This window comes from Schistocerca gregaria, chromosome 7, assembly GCF_023897955.1.
Source record: "Schistocerca gregaria isolate iqSchGreg1 chromosome 7, iqSchGreg1.2, whole genome shotgun sequence".
Classification (NCBI taxonomy): domain Eukaryota; kingdom Metazoa; phylum Arthropoda; class Insecta; order Orthoptera; family Acrididae; genus Schistocerca; species Schistocerca gregaria.
In genome coordinates this window covers 267,896,290-267,916,876 of record NC_064926.1, presented here as the reverse complement: position 1 = coordinate 267,916,876, position 20,587 = coordinate 267,896,290, and the positions used below count along the sequence as shown (strand labels likewise).

At 43.1% G+C, this 20,587-nt stretch overlaps 1 non-coding gene across 1 annotated transcript; it reads left to right on the top strand.

The window, feature by feature from the left end:
- Positions 1-8,243: 8,243 nt before the first annotated feature.
- On the top strand, positions 8,244-8,317 carry Trnas-gga (transfer RNA serine (anticodon GGA)). The gene has a single exon. It is a non-coding gene; the product is annotated as a tRNA-Ser (tRNA).
- Positions 8,318-20,587: the final 12,270 nt, after the last annotated feature.

Here is a 20,587-nt window from a genome sequence, read left to right as displayed (position 1 = left end):
CTTCTGATCAACACTAAACTGACACACAATATTTTTAGCGCAACGCAATCAGACTTTCAATAATCCCTACAAAAGAGTGGCCCTAACTAACAATAACCTATACCTTTCATGAATCACTTACCTCACAAAAATCTTCGTTTCTCGAACTACTGCAGTACAGCGAGCTCCAATACTGCCAGCTAAATAAAAGATTCTAACTACTGATAGGCATACTTAGCAAATTAAAGATTTTGATAGAGAACAAACAATGTATTTACGTTAATAGTGTTCAAAAGTCATTATATGTATATCAGTTCATGACATCCAGTCTTACAAATTTACTCTCTCTGATGGACACACGTCCAGATCATCCGCTCTCAAAACTCCGCCATCTCACTCGCCACATCCACCACTGCTGGCGGCTCACCTCCAACTGCGCAACGCTACCCGCTGTTCACATCCAACTGCCCCACACTACAATAGCGACTATTCCAACAATGCCAACGAGCCACAGACTTCACACGGCACAGTCAGTGATTTTCATATAGAGCGCTACGTGGCATTACCAACATAAAAACCTAAACAGCCTACTTACAATAGTAAAGGCGCCTACTTTCTAGGTTTTATGGGTCCCCATCCGTAGGAGCCCACCTGCATAGCTGAGTGGTAACATGCTTGCTTAGCATGCAGCGGGGCTGGGTTTCATTCCCCGCCAGGTAGGATATTTTCTCCGCTCGTGGACTGGGTGTTGTGTTGTCCTCATCATCACCGACGCGCAAGTCGCCAAATGCGGCGTTACCTGAAGCAAGACTTGCCACCCTGCGGACGGGGCCTCCCGGCCAACAATGCCACACCATGATTTCACTTCATCCAATGATTATTGTAAGTGGGACTGATATGTTCCGCTGCACTTTCTCCTCGAGTCCTGCGGGACATATGCCTCTCAGTTAAGATAATCATAAAACTATTAGCAACAACTGAAATTGAGAAAAATGGCCAGACTCGGTATCCATTACAAAAGAAACAAACTTTTTTTAGTAATATGAGATTCTTTAAGAAATTTGCTCACGAAAGGATGAAGAGTGAATTCTCAAAATTGGGGCAGGTACGTTACCAAGCAGATTCCACAGACGTACTGGTATCTCTACTGCAGTCAAGTGGAGGTAGCGCGGGTAGCCGACACAGGTGTCGGTCTGCAGGTCGCGCATCCAATCAGGAGGGGGCAGATGGCCCCGCCAGATAGCGGCGTACCTGCCTTAATTTTCTCGCTATTGTCTTCCGCTGAACACAGAGAGCGGGCCGTGCCTGCCCGGGGCCACTCCCTCGCCCTTTCAGCTCTCGTGAATCAATCTTCCGAGGGAGCGCGCAGCGTCAACCCAACAAAGGGCTTATCGGCGCCGCTATCCGACCTGGCGTGGCGGGACGCACCCAGCCCAGCCCGCGCCGTCTCGTCTCCGCCTTACTTTATTCCATTCTTTTCTCCCTCTGTGGCAGCGCAGCGCGGGACCGGGCCGCTCCCGAAGTAGGCTGGCATTATCTCGCAGCTGGCTGCCTCGCCTTGTAAATCAGCTGCTGTCGACGTGGGCACAGGTGTCCTACATTCGTCCTGTCCTGGGTGCGCCCCATTCCTGTTAAGCTGTCGGGAAATCTGTGTCAGCACGTGAGGTCCAAGGTGCTGTCGTTGTATCTTGTGTCCTCCTTTTTAACAATAAGGGAATTGTTACTGTAAACAGAAATACAACCAATAATAGTTTGGAGGGTGATGGTAATGAACATTTCTGAAAACACACAAATGTAAGTAAAAAATCTCGGTGCAAGGTGATAAGCGACACATTTACAAGTCTATGATGCACGTTGCTCCGCCGAATTCCTTCTGTTTCCTGGAGCACTACCCACTGTACTTTTAACGGAGATAATTTTTGTTATAAAACATAGCTGTTGTTGATGCTGTGACCTTCATTCCAAAGAGTAGTCTGATGAAGCTCTGCATGCTACTCTACCCTGTGCAGGCCTCTTCATCTCCGAGTAACTAACGCAACCTACAACCTTCTGAATCTGCTTAGTGTATTCATCTCTTCGTCTCCCTCTACGGTTTTTACCTTCCCGGCATTCCTCCAATAATAAATTCGTGATACCTTGAGGTCTCAGAACGTATTCTACCAGCCGATGCCATCTTCTAGTCAAGTTGGGCCACAAATTCCTCTTCTTCCCAATTCTATTCAGTGTCCCCTATTAGTTACGTGATCTACCCATCTAATCGTCAGCATTCCTTCGTAGCACCACATTTCAAAAACGTCTCTTCTTTGTAAACGGTTTACCATCCATGTTTCACTTGCATTTGTGGCTACACTCCATACAAATACTTTCAGGAAAGACTTGCTAACACTTAAATCTCTACTCGATGTTAACAAATTTCTCTTCTTCAGAAACGCTTTCCTACCCATCAGATGGTTCAAAATGCTCTGAGCACTATGGGACTTAACACTTGAGGTTATCAGTCCCCTCCTACCCATCTCCACCCTACATTTGGTATCCTGTCTACTTGGACCATCTCAAGTTATTTTGCTCCCCAAATAGGAAAACTCAATTAGCACTTTAAGTGTTTAATTTCTTAATCTAATTCCCCCAGCATCACCTGATTTAATTTGACCACATTCCATTGTCCTCCTTTTGATTTGGTTGATGTTTATCTTATATCCTCCTTTCAAGACACTGTACATTCCGTTCAACTACTCTTCTAAATCCCTTTCTGTCTCTGACGGAATTGCAATGTAATTGGCAAACCTCAAGTTTTTGATTTCTTGTCTGAAGATTTTATTTCCTACAATTTTTTTTTTCTGCTTGCTCAATATTCAGACTGAATACCAACGCTGATAGGCTAAAAACCTGTCTCACCCCCTTCTCAAACGCTGCTTCCCTTTCGTGTCCATCGACTCTTACAAATGCCACCTGGTTCCTTCCTCTCTCCCTGTATTTGACCCCTACCTCCTTCAGAATTTATAAGAGGTTGTTCCAGTCAAATATTGGCAAAATTTTCTATAAGCCTACATATGCCATTAATGTAGGTTTGGCTTTCCTTAACCCATCTTCTAAGATAAGTCGTAGGGTCAGTATTGCCTCGCGTGTTCCTACATGTCCACGGAATCCAATCTGTTCCAGTTCTACCACGTTGTCGGTTTCTACCAGGTTTTCCACTAGTCCGTGCAATTCGTGTTAGTACTTTGCAACCATGACTTATTGTCACAGTAGTAAATTAAAAGTTTTTCCGGTATTAGAGGCTAGTATCTCTTGTATGACTCGCGCTTTACTGCAACCACAAACACTTATCTGCTCATACACAAAATTGGAAGACCCTTGTCATTTACATTTACATTAGAGATTGAATAGTTTACAGGAAGTGAAAGTGGAATTTACTCCCAAGGTACGAAATAGAACTGCCCTTAACTCTTGTATGGTAGGCTGTTGATAATGAAGGTGGACGTGTTGAAAAGTAATGCCTCCGAGTTTTTTTACGTGAAAACTCTTAAAAACGTCATTAATATTCTACTCATTTATCCTTCTTTTCTCCATTTTTCGGCCCCTGCAGCCAGAGGTCTTCGAACTGTAGCGAATGTAACGTAAATACAGGGTGTTTCAAAAATGACCGGTATATTTGAAACGGCAATACAAACTAAACGAGCTGCGATAGAAATACACCGTTTGTTGCAATATGCTTGGGACAACAGTACATTTTCAGGCACACAAACTTTCGAAATTACAGTAGTTACAATTGTCAACACCAGATGGTGCTGCGGTCTGGGAAACTCTATAGTACGATATTTTCCACATATCCACCATGCGTAGCAATAATATGGCGTAGTCTCTGAATGAAATTACCCGAAACCTTTGACAACGTGTCTGGCGGAATGGCTTCACATGCAGATGAGATGTACTGCTTCAGCTGTTCAATTGTTTCTGGATTCTGGCGGTACACCTGGTCTTTCAAGTGTTCCCACAGAAAGAAGTCACAAGGGTTCTTGTCTGGCGAATAGGGAGGCCAATCCACGCCGCCTCCTGTATCTTTCGGATAGCCCAAAGCAATCACACGATCATCGAAATATTCATTCAGGAAATTAAAGACGTCGGCCGTGCGATGTGGCCGGGCACCATCTTGCATAAACCACGAGGTGTTCGCAGTGTCGTCTAAGGCAGTTTGTAGCGCCACAAATTCACGAAGAATGTCCAGATAGCGTGCTGCAGTAATCGTTTCGGATCTGAAAAATGGGCCAATGATTCCTTTGGAAGAAATGGCGGCCCAGACCACTACTTTTTGAGGATGCAGGGACAATGGGACTGCAACATGGGGCTTTTCGGTTCCCCATATGCGCCAGTTTTGTTTATTGACGAAGCCGTCCAGGTAAAAATAAGCTTCGTCAGTAAAGCAAATGCTGCCCACATGCATATAGCCGTCATCAATCCTGTGCACTATATCGTTAGCGAATGTCTCTCGTGCAGCAATGGTAGCGGCGCTGAGGGGTTGCCGCGTTTGAATTTTGTATGGATAGAGGTGTAAACTCTGGCGCATGAGACGATACGTGGACGTTGGCGTCATTTGGACCGCAGCTGCAACACGGCGAACGGAAACCCGAGGCCGATGTTGGATCACCTGCTGCACTAGTTGCGCGTTGTCCTCTGTGGTTGCCGTACGCGGTCGCCCTACCTTTCCAGCACGTTCATCCGTCACGTTCCCAGTTCGTTGAAATTTTTCAAACAGAACCTTTATTGTATCGCTTTTTGGTCCTTTGGTTACATTAAACCTCCGTTGAAAACTTCGTCTTGTTGCAACAACACTGTGTTCTAGGCGGTGGAATTCCAACACCAGAAAAATCCTCTGTTCTAAGGAATAAACCATGTTGTCCACAGCACACTTGCACGTTGTGAACAGCACACGCTTACAGCAGAAAGACGACGTACAGAATGGGGCACCCACAGACTGCGTTGTCTTCTATATCTTTCACATCACTTGCAGCGCCATCTGTTGTTGAAAATTGTAACTACTGTAATTTTGACCGCCTGAAAATGTACTGTTGTCCCAAGCATATTGCAACGAACGGTGTATTTCTATCGCTGCTCATTTAGTTTTTATTGCCGTTTCAAATATACCGGTCATTTTTGAAACACCCTGTATATCTGTGCGTGAGGGGCATCGTGCTGTAATCGAGTTCCGAATTCAAGGAGTTCGTCCACACGTGGGACACCCTCTCCTTCGGCATAACAATTACAGGCCACACACGAGCGCTGCCGTAACTGCAACAATCCGACGTGGTCCCATCTGATTTTCATCTGTTTCGGTAACTTAAAGAACACCTTCGATACCGAAGAAGCAGTGTAAGCAGAGGTGACTCCGTCAAGAAAGTCAAACGTTCTTCAGTGACGGTGTGAACAAACTGGTCTCTCGTTGGGACAAACGTGTACGTCACTAGGTTGACTATTTTGAGAAATAAATACCTATACATGAAATATGAAGAAGGAGAATGATAATAACGTTTGTGTTATTTAAAAAGTTGTAATTATTATAACATTCAAAATTTGAAGGCGTCACGTTTCTGCACGCCCTCTTACACTAGTTTATGCCTTAAAATAAAAGCGCAAAACGCATCTAACACGTGATCACTTTTTTTCAGTTCTCCTTAAAATTCCTGGAGAATGCATGATGGTTAATACTACACCATCACAATCACCTTCATCATTCCGTACTCAATATTAATAACTTCACGTAATTTTACAAACACACATTTTGTTTATATTTAATAGATTAATTATTATTCACAAAATTCAGTGGCCTATTTAGTCCTCACATAGCAATGTTGTTGCGTTGCACAAAAAATAAAAACAATTAAAGGAAAACCACCTGACTTCGATATCGAATTAAAACATTCATTGACCCGTAGGTATTGTAACCGAATACTAGTCGTAAACTAAAGTTTCATAGAAAAAAAATTGTATTTAAAAGAAGTGAAGGAAGCAATGTCAAGCTTCTACTCACGTAATTGCTCAGTAATTTAACTGGCTATTACTCATATCTGACCGACCACTCGAGTGGAATGTCGAACTGTCTACCATTAGGTAACTGGAATTGATTACACTACCTGACAAAACATTGAAGCACATGGTCGAATGTCGTGTAACCTCGCGCAATACAGGCCAAGGGCGGGTATGTAAATGGCTAGAGTTCTCTCTGACCGGTGCAATGGTCACCAGAGAACATTAGGATTGTTCACGTTTAGTGTAGTTGCGTGAACACCTAGTGTATACAACTAGGTTTGAACAACATCAGATGTTGTGGGTCACTGTGAATGACACGGAGACGCAGTGTTCTTATATGATACGGCGTTATCACCACCTGACGAAGTTTGAAATGGCCTCTTAAGGGTCTCCACATCTCCGGCTAAACAAATTGTGTAGTATCCAAAATTTGTGAGGCATTTAGATGTGACAGTGTCCTGATTCTGGTGTGCATGTAAACAAGGGCAGGCATGCTCGTCATCAACGTTCTGGTCGATCGCGTCTGACCACCTCAAGGACAGATTACCGAATTCTTCACCAAGCACACGGTAACCCCTTCACAACTCTGCCTGCCATCTGAGAAAAAGTAATGGGCTCCCTGCAGCGTTATGTGTCATTCCACAGCATTTGATGGGAACTAACAGCAGCCGGATTAGGAAATTATTGTCACAAGTGTAGGTTTCCATTGACTCCAAACCACGAACGGCTTCGTTTGGAGTTGTGCAGTGACCTGCAACGGTGGACTGCAATATCAAAGACCATAATCACTGGCGAGCATGGCGGTGACCTAGCGAGCGGTCTCGTCTTAAATTATTTTGGAGAGGCGCAACGATACTACTCCTTCAGTCATAGTATAGGGAGCCATCGAGTATGACTTCAGGTCATGGTTAGTGGTGATTGAGAGTACTGATAATACAGTGGTATGTCACCGACATCCAGCGTCTTCATTCGTTACCTTTCATACGATGGTATTGTGGTGCCACTTGTCAGCAACACAATGCTCATCTACTTGTGGCATTCGTGCCTCTATGAACTGTCTGTATGATGATATACTGTCATGGTTAGCCAGATCACCAGATATATCCCTAACATAATGTGTGCCGACTACCTTATACGTCAAATCTGTCCCAGTGCCACGTTTAGGATATAGAGGATCAGTTGCAACAATAGTGGGTCAGTTTGCCACAGGATAGACTACAACGGCTTTACGACACCCTTCCTAACCGATCCATTTCATGCATACATTCCATGGTGAGTGCTATGTATGAGACTCATTCCTTAGCTTTACGCCTGGCTGTTCTGGCCGGCCTAAATATGGCTGCAGTCACTCCTCAGGAGCCAGTGCTGATTAATTAAGTTATTCAACGGTCTGTGATTGATGCAGTCTGGTATAGGAGGCGCTGAACGCTATATCCTGAGTGGGTCTCGTTGAATTTTTTTGTTACTCATTTTTGTGACATGAAATTTACTGACTACAAAAGTAAAATCGAGTACAGTAGAGTCAGAATTTATTTTACAAACAACATTTTAAAACATATTAAGACTGAACATTCGTTACTTACAATCTCACTTCCAATAGTACATGGCTGGTCATTTTAGTGTCTGTACCTCGTTGGCCGGCCGGAGTGGCCGAGCGGTTCTAGGCGCTACAGTCAGGAACCGTGTGACAGTTACGGCCGCAGTTTCGAATCCTGCCTCGGGCATGGATGTGTGTGATGTCCCTAGCTTATTTAGGTTTAAGTAGTTCTAAGTTTAGGGGACTGATTGACCTCAGATGTTGAGTCCCATAGTGCTCAGAGCTATTTGATATAAAAACTGTGTACTAGGCAGAGACTGGAGCTCGGGACCTTTGCCTTTCGCAGGCTAGTGCTCTATCACTGAGCTACCCAAGCACGACTCACGCCTTGTCCTCACAGCTGCACTTCCGCCAGTACCTCGTCTCCCACTTTCCAAACTTCACAGAAGCTTTCCTGCGAACGTTGCAGAACTAGCACTCTTGAAAGAAAGGATGTGGCTGAGACATGGCTTAGCCACAGCCTGGGGGATGTTTCCAGAATGAGATTTTCACTCTGTAGCGGAATGTGCGCTGATATGAAACTTCCTGGCAGATTACAATTGTGTGCCGGACCGAGACTCGAATTCGGGACCTTTGCCTTTCGTAGGAAAGTAGGAGACGAGGTACTGGCGTAAGTAAAGCTGTGACGACGGGTCGTGAGTCGTGCTTGGGTAGCTCAGTGGTAGAGCACTGGCCCTGGAAAGGCAGAGGTCTCGAGTTCGAGTCTCGGTCCAGCACACAGTTTTAATCTGCCAGGAAGTTTTATCTCCTCTGAAGTTTTGTCAGGGATGAACTTCTTGAATGAGTAGCATAAGTTTCCTAAAATCTCATAGACATATACCCCAATGTGTTTATTCACAGCACACTTGATAGCAGAGCTAGCACATGTCTGGTGTCAGAATATTGATACTTGAAAGTTGGTGCACTCTGCAGCTTTCTCGTTGTTGCACATTTTATTTGTTTTTACGCAGCCCTAACATAATATGACAGCACAGTAACACAGGAGCCATTTCAGTGTTGAACAGTGCAGTTATATTTCCTAAATTCTGACATAATTTGTACCACTCAGCTGATGAAGCCACTACTTTCATGTCACTAATCGGGGTATTTTCAATCACTTTCACTACATTGAACTCATCACTAGAAGACATTCCTGCAGCCGCATGTTTGATCCCAATTATATTTTAACTGCATGTTAGAGAGAAAAAGATTACTTTAATAGAAAAGATATACCATGTTAACTGCATGATGAATGGTATCAACATTGATCCTGCCAAGCACTACAGCTCTGGTACAGACTCAGCACTGCAGAGTAAATCAGTTTGCTGTAGGAACCTGAAATATTACAAATCAGATGGTTGTCGCTGTTGGTATCCTGACACTGGAAACTCGAATGATTACTTCTCCTGAATCCATAAGTCTGGTAGGTCGTCTACATCATCGGATGACTATTAAAGTGTGAAGAAATATAGTATATTAAAACACACATATAGTAATAATAATGAGAGAGGCGCCAAAGAAACTGGTATAGGCATGTGTATTCAAATACAGAGGTATGCGAACAGGCTCAATACGAGGCTGCGGTCGGTAAAGCTTATACAATGCAAAAAGTGTCAGAGGCAGTTGTTAGATCGTTTACTGCTCCTACAATGGCAGGTTCTCAAGATTTAGTTGAGTTTCAAGTTGGTGTTATAGTTGGCGCACGAGCGATGGGACTCAGCATCTCCGATACTGAGATGAAGTGGGGATTTTCCGTACGACCATTTCACGAATGTATCGTGAAAGAATCGGGTAAAACATTAAATCTAAGGTATTACTACGGCAGGAAGATGTTACTGCAAGAACGGGAGCAACGACGAATGAAGAGAATCGTTCAACTTGACAGAAATACAACACTTCCGCAAATTACTGCAGTTTTCAGTGCTGGGCCATCGACAAGTGTCAGCGTGCGAACCATTCAACAACAAATCATCAGTATGGGCTATAGGAGCCGAAGGCCTACTCGTGTACCCTAGATAACTGCACAACACAAAACTTTACGACTGGCCTGGGCCCGTCAACATCGACATTCGGCTGTTGATGACTGCAAACACATTGTCTGGTCGGACGAGTCTCGTTTCAGATTGCATCGAGTGGATGGACGTGTAGGGGTATGGAGGCAACCTCATTCATCCAAGGACCCTGCACGTAACAGCGGAGTGTTCAAGCTTGTGAATGTTCTGTAATGGTTTGAGGCTTGTGCAGCTGGAGTGATGTGGGACCCCTGAAACGTCTAGATATGACTCTGACATGTGACACGTACATAATCATTCTATCTGATCACCTGCATCCATTCATGTCCATTGTGCACTCTGACAGCCTTGGGAAATTTCAGCAGGACAATGCGACACGTCCAGAATTGCTCCAGGTATACTCTTATGAGTTGAAACACTTCTGCTGCCCACAAAACTCCCCATACATGAACATTATTCAGTATATCTGGGATGCCTGGGAACGTGCTGTTCAGAAGAGATCTCCACCCACTCGTACTCTTACGGATTTACGGACAGACCTGCAGGATACATGGTGTCAATTCCCTCCAACAGTTCTTCAGTCATTAGTCGAGTCCATCCCACGAGATGTTGAGGCACTTCTGCGTGCAGGAGGGTGCTGTACATGATATTAGGCAGGTATACCAATTTCTTTGGCTCTTCTTTGTGTAATGTACATCTGTTTCATTAGCTAGAGACATAGATGCTGCCTCCTGCTACCATTCCCCCCATCCCGTAAGCGCATCCCAACAACGATGTTGCTCGTGCTGTGTCGTTGTGCACTGTGTCAATTGGGGACGGGGTGAATGCACATCATGAGCTATGTTTACCGAAACAAGCAGACTCATGAGGAAAGATGATAGTATTTCACGTAAGAATATGGTAAAATTTGTGCCAAACTTAACTAGAAATTATTTACTTTCTTTCTTCATTAATTTAAGGCTATTTAAAAATATTACGAGGCACACATTTTATTTCGGTGCCTCACTCGATTCCTAGAAATAGGTATCCATCTTATTGTAGATAATAGATCATTTGTACTTTTCAGTCCTGTATTTAATTTTATTTTGATAACATACTCACAAATTAGACAGTTGTTTATCACTTTATTGCGTTTGGCTGTGAATCCTTTTACTGACTTTCTGTAATCGTAAATACCTGAAGCAAGTGAAATTACTTTTCTTCTAATTTTAGAGAAGTCTTATTGAAACCGAAAGAGGTAGTGCCGTGGTTAGAACACTGGAGTCTTATTCGGTAGGAGAACGTTTCAAAATGGGGTCTGGCAAACATGGTTTAGATTTTCAGTGATTTGCTTAAGGCTGTTGCAGGGATGATTTCTTAGCAAGATCACGTCCGGTTTCCTTCCCCGTCCTTCCATAATCCAAGCTTGTGCTCCGTCTCTAATTACCTCATTATCGACGGGACCTGAAAAACTAATCTCCTCCTCTTATCAAAGTCTTCTTAAAATTTGCTGCTGTTCAGTATTTAGTTGTTTCTGTGTTTCTGCAAAAACCTTTCCGTTTTGTTCTTCTTCTAAAAGGTTTTCAGTCTGTTCAACTCCTAAAACAACGTTACAATCTTTTCTTACGTTGGATATCTGCTCCTAAATCTGCTTCTACGTGATTGCTCTGCGGTTCATAGTTAATTCCTGACAGAGAATCCATCAAACTATCTCCATCCAATGTTTCTTACGTTCATTCCATTCTCAAAAAGGGCGCGAAAAACGAACACTTGAAGCTTTGGGGGAGAAATTTGATTTCTCTTATTTTATTATAATGATGACGTATCGGTGATTTCGGTGATTTTCGTACTCGGAGGAGAAAGCTGGTGATTGAAATTTCATGAGAAGATTAGGCCGCAACAAAAACACCTCCTTTTAAATGATTGCCACGCCGATTCGCATAACATATCGATGGCACTCTCACTGATTTTTCGGGATAACAAATGGTTCAAATGGCTCTGAACACTATGGGACTTAACATCTATGGTCATCAGTCCCCTAGAACTTAGAACTACTTAAACCTAACTAACCTAAGGACATCACACAACACCTAGTCATCACGAGGCAGAGAAATTGGGATAACAGAAAACGAGCTGCCCTTCTTTGTACTTATTCGATGTCATCCTGTCTGATGCGGCTGGCACACAGCGCAAGAGTACTTCAGAAGAGGACGGACAAGTGTAATATTTGCAGTCTCATTAGTAGAGCTATTGATTTATCTAAGTTTTCTGCCAATAAACCAGTCTTTGGTTTGCTTTACCCACGACATTAACCATGTGATCTTTCTAGCTTGAGTTATTCGTAACAGTTAGTTGACTTTACAGCCTGTAGTACTGTGTGGTTTTTGGTGTAACGGAAATTAGTGGATTCCTTTTGTTACTCAAGTGGATTACTTCAGACTTTTCATTATTTGCAGTCAGTTGCCATTGTCGCACGATCCACACGTCATGTTTCAATGGTTTTTGATCGTCTCATGACTTTCCAAGTCGGTAATTGACTGTATCATCTGGAAACAGCCTTTTCTCAAATTTTCTCCTAAATTGTTTATACAGATCAGGTTGTACTGAGTTTTATTAAGGTTTTTAAATATGGTATAGGTGTAAACGCTTGTTTACTCACCATTGCTCACCATCACAAAACTACTGATATACCAGCACATCCACGAGTGCAGTTAGGTTTCCCATATTTTGATTCCTTATATTTTGGTACATCTTTAACAAGTTCATGTATATGGTTCTTTGAAACGAATTTTGAAATCCAGTTTTTCCTGATACTTCATGGAGAAAGTTTACCAGTTTCGTTCCACCTTGCCGAAGATATGCAAATCCTCAGGAAAAGCTAAACAGTTAGTTTCAAGGGTCTCTCTCTCTACTAAGTTTCACCTTAATCATTCCCTGTTCTTCTGCTCTTTTTCTCCATTCTCGTACTACCTTTTCCTAAAAGCAGTTGGATAATAGTGGAGAGAGGCCGTCCCACCATAACCCTGTCTCTCGCCTTTAGAAAGGCTTCGATACTCGCCCAACTGTAGAAATCGTGTTTGTCGAAGTTTGCTTAATGAAAGATATTGTTTTATTGTCAGCTCCAAATTTTTCTAAGACACTAAATAGTTTATCTGTATCGGTAGAAATACACGATTTTTTAAAACACCTACAAATTTTGGATCGAAGTGTGTTATATCTGGTTATGAGCTTTATGAAAACATTGCTAGATTTCAAGCATTCCACTAGCCAACAGCGATACACTCAATCGACGAGAGGGTACAACGATCATAAATATGGACCAATTGCAGGAGGATTCGTTACAGGCATTCGCTTACAGAGCATTTTGCTGCTTCCCAGAATCGACTGCGTGTTAAATGTTGCGTGGGGAGGTGGAGAGCCCTCGGTGTTGAGTATCATACTTTTCCCCTTTTTCACAACTTTTTTTTTTTTTTTTTTTTTCGTTGCGCTCGCCGCAGGCTCGTACCAGCGAGGGGAGCGTCACACGACAGGTCGGCCATCAAAGTGAAATACGCGTCATTCTGCTGCGGCTAATGGCGTGGCGCAGTGTGGCTGCTGCCGCTGCTGCCGGGGCGTCACCGGCTTCCCGCCAAGGGCCGCCGCCCACGCCACCACTGTACACAGCAGGTAGGCGTCTCCCTGGAAACGCGACACGCTCCCATATTTCCATTCGCTAGCGTGCCCTATCTGTTCTGTTACTTCAGTAGTATACGATCCGCATCCCGCAGCCGACTAGCTACAGAAGATTACTAAAGGTGTAGATTAAAAACATGTTAAGTTAATCTACCTCTGCAGTATCTACGTCCCCCCCAACTCTCGAGTCTTACTTAAAACAAGAACGGGAGTATTAGCCTTGTGTCACTGAGGTTCTTTCGAATTCACTATGCGTGTGATCCAAGTAAAAGCTGTGAATTATGAACTCCATGGCGGTAAAACGCCGTCGTTGACGCAAATAAAATGTTCATTCTCGGCTAAGTTTTTGGTTATTAAGGTGTTACTACGATAGGTATTCGTTCATTAAGCTCCGATCAGTCGCTAAATGGAAACCACAGTGAAAATAAAAGATAACTTATTTCGAAGAGTTAGCCACACTTTGCAAAACTTCTCTACATAGTCACCCATTCGAATTACACATTACTTGTAGCGTTATGCGAATTTTTCAATACCCTCCTCACAGAAGGCAGCCTCGTGTGGTTTCCTCCACTTCGCTACGCTGGTCTGGGGCTCGTTGTCTGTGCCAAAATGTTCTCTTCATAGCCATAGGTTCATGTGTGCTTCTTCTACGCTAGTCTGGGGCTCGTTGTCTGTGCCAAAATGTTCTCTTCATAGCCATAGGTTCATGTGTGCTTCTTCACTGCTGCAGTGTCTGTCATGAATTGTGAAAACGGAAATGCACGACAGCTACTTTATGTTGCTGCACGAAATAGAACAAAATTTCTTATCAGAATTCATACTTGGCTGGAGACTTTGTTTTCTAGGCTTATTTACACTACGTGATCAAAATTATCCGGACATCCTCAAAACATTCGTTTTTCATATTAGGTGCAATGTGCTGCAATCTACTGCCAGGTACTCCATATCAGCGACCTCAGTAGTCGTTAGACATCGTGAGAGAGCAGAATGGGGCGGTCCACAGAACTCACTGACTTCGAACACTCCGAAACATCCCTAGGTCCACCGTTTCAGGTGTGATACTGAAGTGGAAACGTGAAAGGACACGTACAGTACAAAAGCGTACAGACCGACCTCTTCTGCTGACTAACAGAGACCACCGACAGTTGAAGACGTGAGTAGTGTGTAATAGGCAGATATCTATCCAGACCACACACAGGAATCCCAAACTTCATCAGGATCCACTGCAAGTTCTATGACAGTTAGGCGGGAGGTGAGAAAACTTGGATTTCATAGTTGAGCGGCTGTTCATAAGCCACACATTACGACGGTAAATGCCAAACGACGCCTCGCTTCTTGTAATGAGCCTAAACATTCGATGATTGAACAGTGTAAAAAGGTTGTGTGGGGTGAAGAATCACGGTACACAATGTGGCAGGGTGTGGGTACGGCGAATGTCAGGTGAACGTCATCTGCCAGCGTGTGTAGTGCCAACAGTCAAATTCAGAGGCGGTGGTGTTAAGGTGTGGTCGTGTTTTTAATTGAGAGGCTAGCACCATTTATTGTTTCGCGTAGCACTATCACAGGAGAGGCCTAAATTGATGTTTTAAGCACCTTCTTGCTTCCCACCGTTGAAGAGCAATTTGGGAATGGCCGATTTCATCTTTCAACACGATCGAGCACCTGTTCATAATGCACGGCCTGTGGCGGCATGGTAACACGACAGTAACATGGCCTGGACAGAGTCCTGACATGAATTCTATAGAACGCCTTTGGAATGTTTTTGGAATGCCGACTTAGTGCCAGGCTCACCGATCGATATCGATACCTCTCCACGGTGCTGCACTCCGAGAAGAATGGGCTGTCATTCCCCAAGAAATCTTCCAGCATCTGACAGCCTACGAGGGTGGAAGCTGTCATCAAGACTAAGGTTGGGCCATCACCATATTGAATTCCAGCATTACTGATGGAGGGCGGCAAAAACTTGTAGGTCATTTTCAACCAGGTGTCCGGATACTTTTGATGACATAGTATACGTGTTCACCGTGCACTGAGAACTGAGAAGAACAACGTAACGCCATTGACGGGTATACTACAAGCCACGCCCACACATCATGCACAAAGATTCACTGGATTTTCACAACGGGTTCAGTTTTGCGACCAGTCGTAACCTGATAAACGAGTAGCCCTCGTACTTTTTTAAGTATCCTTGCTTTAGTTTTGTAACTATTCCTGCAATTTGTACCGCTGTTGTCACTTTAACAGCAAAAGCTATGTTTCAGGTTTTAGTTACATGTGCATTGCATGAGAACAATTCGAGGTTTACAAATTTTCATAGTTTCTACACCATCCCAACACTGTACATGCCTAGTGTTTAATCAAGAGTTGAAAAGAAGACATAACAAGTTGTTACACTCATCTCAAAAATAGCAATCTAATATATGTGTTACTCTTTAAATTTCTTTATGTTTGTTACAGTCACTCAACATGATCGTATTCACCAACAAGTCTCATCTTGCTATGTGTCTTATATGTGCCACTTCTAGCATAGTAAACTAGGGGTACGGTTGAAACTACGGGCTTGTAAAGGCCACGAGATATGCAGTTAAACATACGTATATGTAATATGGCAATCCAAAGTTACAGTGTTTGTAACACCATACTTCTGTCACAGTGACTGCTTGTGATGCCATGAGATGAGGTTTTCAAATTAAAAGGATACCTCATCTAATCAGGGAAAATTCTTTGGGGTACATAATTTCTTTGGTATTATCGTATTGAAACGCGAGTTTTTCGAATGTTCGTATGTGCTTTTAGATAGGTTGACACTTCGGAGCCAAAAGTGAGAGAGTGAGTCACTAGGTATCGATGCAATCAAGATTTCGAGCTGAGCTATGCCCGTATTGTTAAACAGTTTTTGTTCTTCATTATTAATATTTATATTAACGAATCTGCATAGCGCTTTGCTGTTCGTTTCATGAATTCATGGCTCTTATTCATCTAGGAGAAAACAGATTAAAATGTCGTTAGCCATCAAACGTAAATTCATAAACAGATTGGCACCACTCACAATGTCGTTAATCCATTCACGCACTCTACAAAGTAGCTGACAAAACATGGTACTGGATGAGGAGGAGGTCCTGGTATTTGAGCCATCAGGGAAACACACAGACTGTTACATTCCAACCAGATAGCAAATCGCGCATCAGTGGCGTCTTTACACTTGAACTACCTAGTTTGGCCACGAAAACATTTCTTGCAGTAAATAATCAGTATCGCATTCTCTGTCAGACATCCGACACCTTAACACTCGAATAACTGGACGTTCATAGAACCTACGCTTTTGTTCAATTTAGTTCGGTGGATCCAAAACAATCAAAACAACCAACCTGGCTCATGTAAAGAACGATTTCACCAAAAAGAAACTTCTATCGACATAAACTGTGTTAATGTCAAATGGAGGATATTTACTAAACACACGTGTGCAAAGCATAAAAGCACAACCGGAAAAGAAGCTATTCCAGTTATTTGACATATAGTACTGCTGAATGATATTAATAATTTAATAAACCGTTAATGTTCATAGTAAGTAATTAATAGAAGGGCCACAGTACCCAATGACCAAATAAGTTGTGGGTTTCAAAGAAAAACAGTCTCAAGCAGACAAGACATTCATTAATTTTTGCTATACCGGCAGCTCATTTATTATCATAACTTTCTGATGTATTGAAAATAAGTATTGATTGCTGCTCATAGTAACTGGAGTAAGAATGAATCGTTGGTTCAGGTAACAATGTAATAAATGGATGAACAATAACGGAATTTACAGACAGCGCAGTGCTAATCACGGTTGGACACTTTACTACGCTGCACGTCGAAGCTCGTGGTACCACTTGGGCGACAAATAATGAAAATGTATTTTCACTGAAGACACGAAGATACGATATTTGTACACCGTACATTCAAGAATAACATTTACATCTTCTAATTTCTGGTTCTAATTCTGGGCCGATATTCCTTTGATGTACTGTCGATGTATTAGACTGTTGTAAGGAGCTACGGATTATCTAGAGATCTAGTTGATTCACTATCACGAATTCTGTCCCAAAAGTGTCAACGACCAATACTTTCGATAACTAGATCGTTCTACTTCTGCTTGGTAACAACTGCACAACTTTTAGAGGTTCCACGCCCTCTTTTTTTCTATGTCATTGCACGGTAGTAACAGACAGAATAAGGTTATTGTAATGAGAGCATTTGTACTGAGAGCTCAAAAGAATTTTTCACTCGATTCCTAAACATATTGGGTTACTTCCCTGTGTGTCCTGTGCGAAGCGTGCATCGGAGGTCGCGTTTGGGGGCTGCACTTGCCCGAATTCTGGGGGTTCGTACAATGAGCTTAAGCACCCTGGTGGAACAACTGACGTCGGTCGAGTTTCGCCTGTTGTATGCAGGGTTAAACGACCTGCGAGACATCTGACTGTCACCACAGTTTATGTGTTTACCGTTCCGGCGCGTCCAGAACGAAGACTCCTGGCACAGACTGACTGGACTGTCGTCCTGATTGTGAGATTACTTGTGGACTGTAACCTACTGGGTGCGACTGTCTGGCACCGGAAAGCCGGTGGTCGAGGCAGGTTGTTTTCGCGGCCGGTCAAACGGCAAGTTCTGTGCCCTCAGCTGAATAGCAGAGGCATGATTGGTGAACTTAAACTGAGGCTAGTTTACGCCATGATGACACAGACACAGAGTTGCTGCAAGGCAGAAGTCGGCGCCTACATCATCAGGACGCTGCCTACCGTCGACGTGCTGGAGATTTCAGTACTGGTACAGTATTTTGCGGCTCCGACATTGTAGGACCTTATTAATTTTATACTGAACCCCTTAACAGCACGCGAGCTCGCTTTGCTACAAGTCCACCTTGCTTGTTTCTCCATGTGATCCCATTTGAGCTCTCACTACTAATTGCGATACTGCCGTATAGTCGGGAGATTAATGTTCGATTCATAAGGACCTCCAGCCATTATCGTCAGTCTACTGCATCATAGAGAGTAGGAGCCCCTTGTTCTCGAGCCAACTCTTATTCTCATAATATTTCAGTATACCCTATCCTTTAACCTACTGTGTGTGTCGACAATCATGTGCATTTATGTTCTAACATATAAATAATCTCATTGTAATATTTAATCCGCATATCATTTCGTAGATATAGGCAGAATCCCATTTCCTGTTGTTTATTGTGATAAAGTTCTATTTTATGAGTAGACTACGATTTTTATTAAATTATTGTGAGTGTGCACTTCTTATTTTACCAACTAGCAGGGTACACCATCATTTCCTTCCGTTACCGTTGTGCGCATAATTAATTAGCTGGTAGATAAGGAGGGGATCGAGTGCGTGTCTCGTTCTCATGCAAGATTCGTCTGAATTGAGGAGGTACAAACTCTTCTCCACCCCGGCACCTCGTAACTTAACTTGCTGAAAGAAAACCATCTTGGGCAACATAAATTTATAAACTTCAAGCCTCTTCTCTAGTACCAAATTTCGTAGGAATACTTCTTCTTCACACAATGCCATTCCTCAAAACGTAGGGCATTATAAGTAGTGTGTACTATCAAGAACAGAGGATAACCTGCGAATAGTATGCACCCATGAGGAAGTTCAACTAGCAGGGTGTAATAATTAGGGGAGGCAGAAATTACCCAAATATGCGATGCAAAACGTACTCTAGGCTTCAGACTACGATCTACAGAAACGTATTCATCAGCAAAGTCATCGATGGAATTGTTTCTGCCGTTTTTTATATGTTTCATATATACTTATCCCACATTATATCATCGTCTGCAGTCTGGCAATTTAGCATCGCCCGAGAAAAGGGTGAGGGGGAGGGGAGGCATTCAACATTCGCGTCTGTAAGTATCCGAAGTCATGTGTTATATTTGTTACATCAATCGACTGGGAAAGCTCTACTGATATTTAAGTGTGTAATCGAATCGGTCACGTATCATAAAAATAACTTAAATCGGGAACAGTGGGAGACGTGAGGTGGCTGTGAAATGTAGCGGCACAGAAAACCCATGATTATATTATTATAAAGTATTGCTCAGTCAAAGGCGGAAGAGTAAATGTTATTGGTGCCCTCTATAGCGCCTGACAAAAAGGAAGCGTACCACATAGAAGACAAGATCGAACGTCAATGTCACTTCGTACACATGCACACCATCGGAATGTTTTTAAATTATGGGAGTTACAATTCCCTATAACGAGGAGGACGGCAGCCGGAGTGTTGTTAGTTGGCCAAAAGAGTGTTGTTACCAGGGGAGGTAGGGTGCATCACAGGCGTAATCAGTGTCAGACGCTGAGTGTTCACAGTGAAGGGCAAGGTTATACCACGTATTCGTATGAGACATGTTTATCAGCACCTGACATAGTTTTAAAAATGGACGATTATCAGACTCCATTTGGCTGGATGATCGAATCGTGCAGTATTCAGATTTGTGGTGTATCCAGGTATACCCCGTGGCCTGATGCTGGACTGCGTAGAAACATGAAGGCCTGCACATTCGCCGTTAGGGTTGTGGACGAACACGTCTTACTACTGCAATGAAGGTCCGCTGGATTGTGCACCAAGCACTGCTACACATCTGGGCATGTCCACCCAGAACAAAGAATGGACTCTCGGATCATCCCACGCCGCTGAAAGAAGCAGCAGAACTCGGCAATCAGCGTCCCATGCGTAGGTTGCCGTTATCTCCGCAACACAAACTTTTGCATTTCTGGAGGTGGTACCCCATAGTTCATTTATTTGAAAAACGTCGTTACGTCGTCAGTCTATAAAAAATATGCTCGATAGTGTATTAATTGACACAGTTTTTGTAGGCCGACAATGTAATTTATATTACGATATGGTAACAGTGTATAATTGATGGTTTTATCACCTGACGATGACGATTTTATATTTCGCCTAGAACAGTGGTGTGAATACTTTTATGAACCTGATGACAGTCAGACGTTTGAAACTAGTTACCAGCATTAAAAGACAGTAATACGACATTTTCTGAAACAATCGTTTTGCTTTTGGAGAAGTGCCGTGTCAGGGTAGCACGAAATGTTGATGAATGACATTGCATTCCATTTCCGATCGATCACGGTTCATCACTGCCACGGATGACCATCATATGCGATTAATTCGGCGACCTAGTGAGAGGTTCCATTCTTGCAATATTTTGGAAAGGCACATCGGTGTTACTGTTACAGTAATGGTGTGGTGAGTCAGGTCACTGCTGGCACTGAATGAGGCACTCTGACACACTACGATACGTCACGGACATCCTTCGCACCCGAGCAAAGTTTGTATCTACTGTTA